Genomic DNA, 13,195 nt, shown 5'->3' on the forward strand with positions numbered 1-13,195 from the left:
AATCATTCAATCTAGTTGAACAAATTGTCAAAGCAATATTTGGTTGGGATTACAACACTTGGTGTTGATGTCAATACTGTGGAGAATACGGACATATTAGCATAGACTGCACAAGGCATCACTTAAGAAAAAGAGATTCAACAATAAGATGTTACACATGCACTGAAATTGGTCACATAGCTAAAAACTGCATGAACATAGGAAGAGTTGAAGATGAGAAGAAAGCTAAAGGTGATAACATCTGGAAGCAGATGAGACAACAATGGATCTCCAAATCTACTAAGCAAAATAGTTCAAATGATGGCAATGTCACTCAAGAAGTGGGTGACTCCACCATTTCTAATTAGATTCTTCTAAGGAGGGGCTAGAACTGTATCTTCAAGCTATATCCCGAGCATTTCCAAATGGAAGAAAGTAGAAGATCCAAATTATTGTTTCAGATACAAAAGGATCGCATGAGTTTAGTTCATACCGAGCAAGGATGGTCACTAACTCAACCGAGCTAGGTCGGAAGCAATGAAAGTTTTGTTTGATCATCGAGTTACAAGTTTCTACCGAGCTAGTGACTGGATGATAGTTTGTCATGCACTACGTCAGTATGGTACCTAGCATTAATGGAAAACTTTCATCAGAAGGGGAAAAATTTGACTCCATTTTTCACCGTTTCTTCAATATTCAAAGAGCAAAGAGATTTCCAAGTTCATACAAGTATTTCCAAGTGATTCCGAGCGAATTTGTAGCTAAGAAATTTGTTCAAAATTTTCTATCACTTACCAAGCAGCAATGACATTCAGAAGTACCAGTAGTAGCAAGGCAAAAAGGCATTCAGAGATGTTGGTCAAGGGTGTAGAATGGAAGGCGCCAAATTTCAAACTTGTTCCAGCAGTGGCAGAGGCACTCGACCCTAATGGTGTGCAATCCCAAATTCTGCCAAAGGTACTGTTAATTAACAATATCCACACTCATTTTAAGTGTTCAATTCAGGAGATAGGAACACTAGAAATGGATAGTGCTTTAGAGAAAATGTGTGTTAATGGCTCATTGAAACCCGAGCACAAGCATCTTGAAACAAAAGGGTTGACACACATATCGCACCTGCCAAGGAGTTTTTAGATAAAATGGATTAGGTATATTCTTAATCATGTACACAATGGTCAGTTATGGTTGGAGCAACCCATATTAATAACCAAAAAGATGATTTACAAGATTACTAGCCTTCCCATTCTGAGCAAAGAAAAATCCACCAAAACCTAGGTCGGGATGAACTCCAGAAGAAAACCCTAATCGAGTGGGACGATAGAGGTTTGAAGATTAGCACCATTTCTGATGTGGAGTTGAGGTTCAGAATTCATGTGATTGCCCATAAAATTTACAGTTCAAGTCATTTAAACAGCGTGCCATGTGAGGCAGTGGACTTAGCATTCAAAGTCGTTAAGAAAAATATGGAATTTGACCTGTCAAAGCTACTACTCAAACAATTAAACAAGAATATGGACAACATCCAAACATCAAAAAAAGATCCCTGTAAATTTGGTTCTTTGTTGACATGCCTTTTCTTTTATGTGCAAAAATTCTTTCCATCCAAAGGTTTTGTTGTATCGAGAAAGTATGTTCGCATTTTGTATCAAATAAATGAGTTTATTTCAGAAATGGGTGTAAATTTTGACAACATAATGGACAATTATTTTGAAGATTTCAAAGAGAGGATGAACAATAGGTTTAGGATTCCTCCTAAGCTTGTTGAGGATTATAAAGATGATGTGTGTTTCCTGGTTGACTGTGATAAAGTATATATTCAGGTAGTCAGGCCCCGAGTTGCATGGGTGAAACCTCTTCCTTATAAGGTCAATATTGATGAAACTAGGGACATCATTGAGGCATTGATGAATGAGCTTGTGGACCCTAGGCAACCAATTTTCAACACTTATGATGAGGCAAAAGCCAAAATTGAACTGGAAATCAAACTATCTCAAGCAATCAACAAAGGCAAGAGGAAGATAGTAAGATGAAAACTACCACTGGTCTCTTAATGCTTACCAAGGGAAAAGGAGAGGATGAAGAAGAAGAAGGAGGAGGAGGAGGAGAAGAGCAAGAAACTGAAAAGGAGGCAGAGACAACAAAGAAGAAGGGCAAGGTAATCATTACCAAGCCACCAAAGGCCACCACAACTGTTTTCACCAGGAGAGGCAAAGATAAAGGCAAAGGTGAAGTTATGCTCAACAAGCCCCAACTTACGTTCCAGGAAAGGTTGAAACAGATGGAAGAAGGAGTTAGCATCACAAACTTCAAGGCTTTAAAGTTTGAAACAAGAACCGATGCTAAGAAGATGTAGATTGAGGAACTAGTACTCACCAAAATGGGAAAGTGGAAGTATTCCCCCATACCATAGTGCTCCTCAAATCTCAAAGGAATTATTAGTGAGATTACAACCAAGGTGGGAATCTAAAGTGCGAACAACTAAAGATATCTATGAACAATCTTTGAGGAAACTATTGCCAAATCTTGCTGATGCATAAGTAAAGGCAACCATTAAGAACAATGAAGGTAAAATGATGATCAAATTCCACACATGTTTGATTTTAATTAAAGACATTGAGCATGTTGTAAGAGATGCAACAAATATGTGGAAGAATATCTATCATCTGCATAACCTTAGTGATGATCTAGTTGAGATCAAGGATGATGATGGTGATAGTGATGGTGAAGAAGATGATAACACTCCATGTGCTACTGTTGATGTTGAAGACTATCAGGCACTAAGGGTTGATGATGAAGAGAAAGAAGAAGAAGTTAATGAGGAAGACAAGGAAGTAGATGAAGAAGATGACCCAATGAATATTGCAGCAGAAGTCATTACTTCCCTTCCTCACTCTCCACCTAAGCCAGCAACATCATCAGGGTTGGAGTCAGCTTCAGCAGGATTGATTACAACTACATCAGAAATATCATCTACCCCTGCCACCTCACAGCTCTAGGAATCTTCAATGGAAGTATCAGTTACTTCATCTACCGAGCTACAACCCTCTTCATCAGTACCTGAGCAATCCACCTCAATAGTGTGCACAACTGCTAGTTCTATAATTGTATCAACTTCTTCTACAACATGCACAGTAAGTCTGGCAATCTGTTCTACAATTTTTTCTAATACAACTTTAACTACACGAATTTTTGTTCTAGTTAGTTCTTCAATTGTAATTATTCTATCTTTTACATTACCTATTGGTACATAATTTTTGGGAGGCACATCAATTATGGACACAGTTAGTACTTCTCTCAGTTTTCCTCTAGTTGGACTGATCCAAGTTTTTACTGCTAGTCCATCTACATCAACTATTGTTTATGTTTCTAAATCCAAGGAAGTAAGCACTGAAGTAAAACCAAAGACTCCTCTAAAACTTCTGCTTACTGGCAAGGCAATTGATGAAGATATAGACTTGGATAAAGAAATTATTATCCCTAAGATAGATTTGGACACTACCTCAACCAATGAAATGAGATTGGTTAGTCAGCTTTTAGAGCAAAAGGCAAGGCAAACATAGCTAAGGCAAGAGAGAGATAGAGAATTCACAATAATTGTGAATGCCAAAAACATAATTACTAAGGCTATAGGTGTTGATGTTGATCCATCTCAACACATTTTGTTACAATTAGAAGAGGCTATGAATAAGTTCAATGACGAAACTTATGGTCAAGAGAAGCTCATTGAGAAGGCAGAGAAGAAATTTGACAATAAGGTGCTTGAGCACATTGCAATAAATCAGGTAGAGTTATCCTAAATTTTGAGCAACCTTGAACAATCCTTCACAAATGTAACATTACTTTTTGGTAAGCTTTGTGATGTTACCAAGTATACCAAGGATATTAAGGAGAAATTGAATAAGATTTATATGGACATGAAGGCTAGTGCTCAAAGGTTACAACTTGACCCTAGTTCAAGCTCAACACATCACATGAACGTCAATTTTTTGTTAGAAATACAGGCAGAGTTACTCAGAGAGGAAACCAGGATCAAGTCTACATTGATTGATATCCAGAATATGATCCTTCCAGTTATGGACCCAATGCAAAAACATATTGCATATTTAAAAATATTGGTCCAAGATAACAATTTTTCAATAGCAGATCATATGATTGAGCTTTCTACAGAAGTTCAAGTGCCACTCTCCACTTGCAAGATTTTGCAAGATAATTGGGATAAGACATTGGCTCTTATTCTCAAGGAACTTATCACCACAATCCATCTTAGTGATAAGAGCATCAAACTCTGCATCCACATCAATATCAATATGCAAGCCCTCAATAACATATGCCAAACTGTCACCATCTGTGATCTCATTTCCCACAACAAGATGCTCTGAACATATAACTCATCGATGACATCAACTTGATTATCCATGACCAAGTGCTCTACAATTTCCATAGTAGATCCATCTAACTTATCATGAAAATTGATATCCATCTTAGCATTAACAAGATTAGGAACCTCTTCAAAAACAACCACAAGTTGCTCTACAGGACTTGCATTAGACTCCACAAACTGATCAATAAAACCAACCTTGACCTTGACCTTGTCATGCCCTCTTCATTTGCAAACAAGTCTTCTAATCAGCCAAACAACTTGCTTCCAAATCGGTAGACTCCAGCTCCTCAAATCTCTGTGAAACTCAATTATTCCTTCCTTAACTTGATCAGGCAAACTAACTTCCAACTGAGAAAATGCCTCTGAAATCTATTGATACTATGTTGTATTTTTCATTAGTGACAACACTTATTTGATTCTAAATAGCTATCGAGCTCATCACTCAATTCACATTTTATACCAAGCATTCAGTGGTTACCTTGTAAGTTCAACAGTTAAGTAGTTCACACCGAGCATTCCTGTGGCTATCGAGTGAATATGCAATTCAACAATGTTTACCAAGCTCACAGTGTTTACCGAATAGATAATGGTCACCGAGCTTCACAGTATCTACTAAGTCATTAGTTTGCATGAAATGAAATCAGTTTCTACCGAGTGATGGATATGTAGTGTTTACTGAGTGACAACAAGGTAAATGAAGGTTTCAATATTTACCGAGTGACACTATATCTACCGAGTCTCCAATGGTTACCGAGCTCCAAGCTACATTGTTTGATTAGTATGGACTGTGCTTCTACTTCTATTGAGTGCATGATGATGCCGAGTAATGCAGTGGATGTCGAGTATCAGAAGGTCACCGAGTCAACTTGAAGAGCCCGAGTTTTCTACTATTTGGCCAACTCAGTAATGTTTTGTTTACTTGTGTTTTAGTCCACCTTGAAATTTTAATTATTGGAATGATATATGTGTAATTTATTGTATCATTTGCAATGTATTATTGTCATGAATGTCAAGGAATGGATATGTAATGTCAGAGAAGAGTAAATGTGAATCAACAGCAAAGCAAAGTTTTCAGCAAGGTCATTAAGGAGCAGTAAAGACATATCAGTCACAAGAGTTGATCTGTACTTCAAGATCTATTCAACAATCAAATTGTAAGTCAGATCTACTATTTCATCCTAACAGGTGAATCAGTTTTCCAAATACTTTAATAGGGTAGACTTAACAGTCTTTGTACAAATCTCCTAACAGAGTACATACTTCATTGTATGTTTGTAAAACCTCTAACAAGGTAGACCTAGCAGTCCAAATTGCTCTCAACAGGGCAAATCATCAGAAGTGGTCAATGTAAGCCCTAACAAGCCAACTTTATACTATAGTAGTGAAGTTTTGTGGGTATCATCCCCACTCCAATTTTACTTTCTATTTGGAAGGTTTTTGGGTCACCAAAATACTGTGTTTATGTGTTATGAATGTTTATCTTTTCTCATGCATGCAATAGATTAGATGAATGATGAATGATTTATATGGTTAAGTATTGAATTGATTTAAAGTTTTTGAGGTTACTGATTCACCCCTCCCCTCTTAGTAACCTAGCTAGTCTTGATTATTTCCAACAAAATCTTCTTTTGCATCACATTATGGAGATATGCAATCATCTTAGGGTCCAATCTTCTTGGAAACATCTTCCAAGATCTTCACAAACCATCTATGAAAAATCCTTCCCACACAACTTGTGAAAAACCCAAATTATTTGCAAGTCAGATCATTGTTGACAGTGGGCTAGTGTCCCTCGCAGGCTTTGTAAGATGGCTTAAGTGCCTCCTATGGTTCTATAAGACTATTGGTTGTATCAGGCATTAGAAGGTTGATCTTTTGGTGCAACAACAACCTTATCTTTTCTAATAATTAGTATCAGAGCTTGGTCACAAGTTTGAATCTTGTGGGTCACAATGAGTGCGCTGGGAGGGGGATTGTTGGTAGTTGGCCAACATCCTTTGTAGGGTTTGCAACCTTAACCACATCCTATGGTTCTATAAGACTATTGGTTATATCGGGCATTGAAAGCTTGACCTTTTGGTGCAATAACAACCTTGTCATTTCTAACAATCACAACCTATCACCTTGCACAAACAACTAGGAACAAATCATAAGTCCATGAATACAAATCGACCTAGCAAGTTACAAATTAAATAAACCCTTACATTAAATGCATATTTAAGCCACAACTTAGCTCACAAAAAATATTAAATACGGAAATGTTAACCCTCACATTAACCCATAATAACCACACAAAAATACTTAGGACAAGCCCCCAAGTTTACAACACTGATTTAATGCACATATGAGATAACCAAGACAACACATAGGTCCTCATGCACCCCCAGATCAATCCACGTCACGTTCACATGCTACATGCATTAAATGCACCAAGTCAGCCAACCAAAACTTCAAGAACTCTATCTTGCAAGCTGCACTGTCAAACATTGACAAAACCACAAGCATCATTGAGCTCCCACAAGTATTTTTGAGAAACATAGTACATGTCGAGCAACAATATATGTTAAGCTCCTTCCATGATCAAACACCATAACGACTGAGTACCTTCAACAATCGAGCACCTTTAGCGACTGAGCACCTTGGCCAACACTATGCCCAATAATGACCGAGCATCCACCCTTCTTTGACCAAACACAAAGCTTCTCCACTAAGCCCATTCGATCAAGCCTCCAACTGAGAAACACCACAGAGATGACTGAGCACCTCCTGTCTTCCACTAAAAATGCCAGAATCTTCACGAACCTCAAATGCCTCTACATCACAATAATGTTTTTTAGGTTGTTCATCTTCTCTTGCCAAAGGAGTGGTAACCATTGTCTTTGATTTTTTTATAGCATATTGTCTTATTTTTCAACTTCAATATAATATTGTTCATTTCACTACATGGTTATGATCCATCCATTTGCCTTGGTTGTGCATAAACAAGGAGATGTTGGATGTTACAATTGAATGCTATTATGTGAACTTTAATTAAAGTCTCATATTCTATCATATTATTTGCACATAAGAAAATCAATATGAATGATTTGGGATGAAATCATCTTGAGTGGTGATAAATAGGATCCCTAAACCTAAACCTTTATTTCTTTTAGAATTATCAAAATTAAATTTTGAAGAATCAAGATATTGAATCATCTAGATAACACATCAATACAAGATGATTATCTAACAATAGTGTTTATGTTAGTTGACCACCCATGACCTATCCTTTTATTTCTCATTTTTCTATGTTTATATATCAAAGTTACTAAGCAACATGGCCCATTTTTTCACTCAACCTAAGAGAGATGCTTTCAATAAAATACACTTTATTGGACAAATTTAGAGACCAACTAGATTTTATGACTTATCACACAATGTTAGAATTTTTGGTGAATTTTTATTTTTTTAAAAGTATGCATCCTCCATTGGTGTATGGTCAAATTTATAGCCTGCTAATGTCATATTGATACATGGTAAATGACCCCTAAAAGACCAACATCATTTTGTAGAACATGTTTGTAGAGTAATTGATAGGGTCAAAGTGTATAGTAGTAATGGTCTTTCCTAAATGGGTGCTATAAGAACTAGAAGTGATATAACATATTTTTCTCGATTAGGATCTTGTTGACAATAACTATTCCAACAAAAAACATCATTTTCTTCAAGAAAATGACTAACCCTTGTCTACTAATTATGTAACGAAGTTTTAGATGGCCTCAAACTTTCCACAAATACTATGTGCTTGATGGAAGTTGCATCTTTAATATGACAACTTTGGTAGGATCAACCTCAATGCCTTGTATATAGAGAGAATGGAATCTAGATGTTTTCTAGATGTGAATAAAAATATATATTTTTTTTTTTTAGTTTATAAATTATCATTTAATATTAACACTAAACTATATAAAAAAAAATTTAGTACTATATCATGTCTTGAATTATTTTATTTATTTAAGATTCATTTAGTCTAATTTTGCTATTATTGTATTATATCTACATTGTTAAGTTTATTTTTATTTGAAGACATATTTTATATACATGACAATAATTTAATATTATTAATTTAATATTATTTATTTAAAATTTATTTATTATATACATCTATTTAAGAAATTGTTTTTAATTTTTACAAATTGTTGACTTTATAATTATTTTAGTTTGTATTTATTTTATTGATTATATTGTTTAGGAAGAAATATTTTACTTTTGGATGTAAATTTTAATTTTATAAAAAGAATTAAATACTATTAATTTATAATATTTTAAGTATTTGAGAAATTCAAGTGATATGCATGAGGTTAGGTAGGGATTCTGTAAGATTCATTTAGTCTAATTTTACTATTATTGTATTATATTTGCATTGTTAAGTTTATTTTTGTTTGAAGAAATATTTTATATACATGACAATAATTTAATATTATTTATTTAAAATTTACTTATTATATACATCTATTTAAGAAACTGGTTTTAATTTTTACATTGTTGAATTTATAATTATTTTAATTTGTACTTATTTTATTTTATTATATTGTTTAGGAAGAAATATTTTATTTTTGGATGTAAATTTTAATTTTATACAAAGAATTAAATATTATTAATTAATAATTTTATACAAAGAATTAAATACTAGTAATTAATAATATTTTAAGTATTTGAGAAATTTATTTGGTATGCATGAGATTAGTTTGGGATTCTATAAGGGGGGGCTTAGGTTCTATTTTTTAAGTAAGAGGGTGGTCACAAGCAAAATTTTATTTTGCTATGGGATTATTGGAATCTTCTGCTAAAAACAAAAGTTCCTAATTTTTAGCAACTAGGTGATAAAGGGGTGAGACTCTAAATTGTCCCACTAATTTAGGAATTAGACTACATAGGTCATAAGACAGCGAAATTTAAAATATTATCTAACAACAAAGACTTATACTCTATTTTATAAGAAACTCCCTTTCATAGGTCTCCCCTAATCGGCTAAATCTAAAAATAATATTTCAAAACATAGAATGCCCCTTGATCTTAATAATAATTTAAGATATAAATAATTATCAAATTTAAAATAAAAGATTAAAAAAATATTATTAACACACTCATATCACCATATCAATCACTTTTTTATAATTAATCAACTTTTAATTATATTATATCAAAAATTATTAAATAAAGAATATTTATTTATAATCTAATATTAATCATGATGAGTGAATGTTTTAAAAATTCTAACTTTTTAATCTTAACTTCGCTAATAATTGGCCAAAATATTATATATAAAAATAGAAACCTTTCATTTATTATTTTATCTACTATCAAATCAACTTAGAAATAATGTTCAATTTATTTTAGCTTGAAGTCATTTAAATAAAAAAAAAATAGGATAGATTGAGATTTATCCAAAAAAGTATCCTTACGAAACGTGTAGGTGATATACTTGATTCCCTCACATAATGTTGCTAGTACGTCACTTATCATATAATAAAAAATAATATTATATACCCGACAACTTATCAAAAGTGTGCAAAGAAATTAAATAGGGAAAGGAGCCACTATTTGGATCAGTCCAAACTTGAGGAAATATTTTTATAAAAAAAAAAATCTAAAGTATTTGTCTCAACTATTGGGACCACCAAATAAGAGCATATTTAATGGGAGACGTGATAAATATTGCAATTGTAAAATATATGTATGTCAACCATCAATGTAAGGGCGAATAGTGCACACTCCACTCAATAGATGCTTTTGATTTTGTATATTTTTAGAATTAAAAAATAAATGACAATTTTGAATAGTATTTGTTTTACAATTGTTATTAGTTCCTGTTCTTAAGTCAGGAGACTATAGTTTTTGTTGTGGAAAAAGTGCTATATAATTCTCATGCACTCAAAACTAAAGTTGTTGAAAATGTTATATTTTTAAGCAAATATTAATTTGAAATTGTGCTCTTCTTACTCGCTGAAGCTATTTTGTCCGAGAGTCTTTTCTTTTAATTCATAAGAATTTTTCAATAATTATTAAGACTACATTTGGCATCAAAGTGTCCTTCATGCATAGCATGGAGATTTTAATTTTATCCACTCGTCCATTTCTAACTCTTTTCCATCGATAGCTTCGAAGAAAGTGAATTGCCCCAAAAGACTTATTTGCATGTGTTGATGTGGCAGTAGAATAAAGAGTAAGATGCATTTGTGTTTATGTTTCTTAACATTGTAGAAGGTACTTTTAAGAGTTCTCTGTGAGGTTAAAAGAGAAAAATATGTGCTCAATCCCTACAATTCTGATAACACCCTCTTCTGCAACAAGTGTATTCAAGATTTCAGAAAGCTAATTGTTGTCTATTTCTCTCATGAAGAGGGTAGCTTATCATGATCTAATGTAAAATCTAAAACTTGGATTTAGATTTATGATCCAATAATAAATATTTCTTATTCAAATATTTTCCCTAAACTATTAGGATTAATGGTGCCTCAATTTTTCTTTCTTGATCTTTAAGATTTACGGGGAAAATTTGCCTCTTTTACTTTTTTATATGCTAGATTGTTTTCAAATTTAACAAAAAAAAAATCAATTGATAGTGGAGGTGTGAGACGAATGTCCTCAAATTTTTATTTCTTTCATCAAAGTTTCAAATGTTGTGTTTGGTTTAAGAGCTAGCACAGATTGCAAAGGCCCACAACACTCTGAAGGGAATCATTTTAGACAGCATGGTCTGCAATTTTTAAGGTCAGTATCTTCTTGCCCCAAACACCTAATTTTCTTAAGATACTATTATGTCATGCATTTGAAAGTTTTTCTCCTTGCTTCCATCTATGTATGAATATTGTTCAATTGTTCAAATTTTTTGAAACTCTTACTAAAGTCTGCAGATTGTTTGTTTGTTTGGTCTATTTCTACTCTCTACAACTTGGACTGTAGTTCACAAGTGCTCAATTGTTTTGACGATGCTAGGCTTCATTTTAATCTTTTATGCATATTGGTTTACTTAGACTTCTTAGGGTAGCTGAGTTTTCTTTTTCCCCATTTGGTATCCCTCTATACCAAAAAAAAAATTGTTTATTTTCTTTTAATTATCAAGCTCTAGCAATTGGAGATCCCTAATGCTATAACACTACAAAATGCTACTCTGGCCATTCAACTTAGGCGTCCCAATTCATATTGCCCGGTTTAATCCTTCTTCTAATCATTCTTTAGCTTAATAGAAATGCCAGATAGATTTATTACAATGTACATTTCTGGCTTATATATTTGGAAATCAAAAATTTCATTTCATTTATGTGATCATTACCATTTTTTTATTATAGGGAGACCATCTTGTTCACACATTGAGGGGATGTTCTCTTTGATTCCTATTCCGGATTTCTCCCATTCTGACACTTTGACTATCATTGTTGCTTTTCCAACATCACTAATAATGATGATTACGATAGTAACTCATGGTGATTATAAAATGGTTTTGAACACAAAAGTAGGTAGAGTATTGCAAATTGTTGAAACCTTCAATCACAACTTATATTTGCCTAAAATGAAGCATTAAAATTACACACATAACATTAAGATTAAAAATAGTGAAAATGATGAGCTAGTCGCTATACTAATATTTACACGCATATAAACATGGAACGAATAGAGTTGATAAGTTCTAAATTTAAAATTATTATGGATAATTAACATGCCTTGCTGAATTGTCAAAGTTAATGTGAAGTTTGAAATCAATGTTGGGACATGAGAGCGGTTTTCCAACTAAATTGATTCTTTATTATGTGTGAAGTGATTTAAAAAAGTTTTGATCATGTTTCAACTAAAGAAGAGTATTAAAATATTTTTACAATCAATTTTCATATGTTGATCTCTAGTATTTTATAGATTTTAGAGTGTGATTGGAAATGCTAACGTACAAATTTAAAAGTAACAATGACAAAATAAATAAGAAACAGTTACTTTTTAAACAATTTTGATTTAAATTTAAAAAATTGGTTGATAATAAGTCTCATTTATAAATCCAAATTAAGCATTGCCCATCAAGCTATGAACTAATTTGTAAAATGTTAAAATGTTGTACTCCTTTGTCTCTTCGCAAGCAGATATTCTACCCAAATTCCAAACACAATTTTTTTTTTTGAAATCATGATCACCGTAGTCTCCTCGCTTCTCTTTCAGATTCTACCATAGTAAAGATGTCACCTTCTCTGATAGGGCCTTTGACATTTCCCATAATAAGGCAGTTCTAATCATCTATAAATTTCACTTGAACCTGTGTAACCTGACCCTTAGGTTCAGTATGACCAATAACCTTGACCTCAACTGTCAACTTAACTCATGTGTCCATGGTTTTGTGCTAAGACATAAAGGAAAAACTCTTTGGAGAAAAGAAAACTTTATTTTCCAAAAATTGGTTTCTTACACTAAAGCCTAGAGATACCCATCCTTTTGAAGGGCACTTGGACATGTTTATCTATAATGTATATCTTCATATTTATAGGAAAGGGGCATGCTTTGATGTATCTTGTGTCTCAAAGAAGATACACTGGTACGGAAATACATAATAAAAAAAGTCAAAACAAAACATAAAAGCAATATAGTAATCCCTAAAAGGTCAAAATGCCCCAAAATGTGTTGTGGAGCAGCAATTAGTCTAGATAAATGGTTTCAAATTGGAAAAATTGTATATTCTAAGTGTTGATTATAACCTTGTATATTATAAGCTATGTATGACATGACTAATCCATTAATCAAATGTTCTTGAGTCAAATAATGCATATGATGTATTCTTTATTCTAAGCTTCTCTCTCTCCACAAAAGTTCTCA

General features: G+C 33.0%; 1 pseudogene; it reads right to left on the reverse strand.

Moving 5' to 3' along the window:
- Positions 1–12,518: 12,518 nt before the first annotated feature.
- Positions 12,519–12,716, reverse strand: LOC149550422 (small ribosomal subunit protein eS28 pseudogene; annotated as a pseudogene).
- Between the last annotated feature and the right edge of the window lie 479 nt (positions 12,717–13,195).

Source organism: Cupressus sempervirens, chromosome 7, assembly GCF_028749045.1.
Source record: "Cupressus sempervirens isolate cs-2001-9-10 chromosome 7, ASM2874904v1, whole genome shotgun sequence".
In the NCBI taxonomy this organism is placed as follows: domain Eukaryota; kingdom Viridiplantae; phylum Streptophyta; class Pinopsida; order Cupressales; family Cupressaceae; genus Cupressus; species Cupressus sempervirens.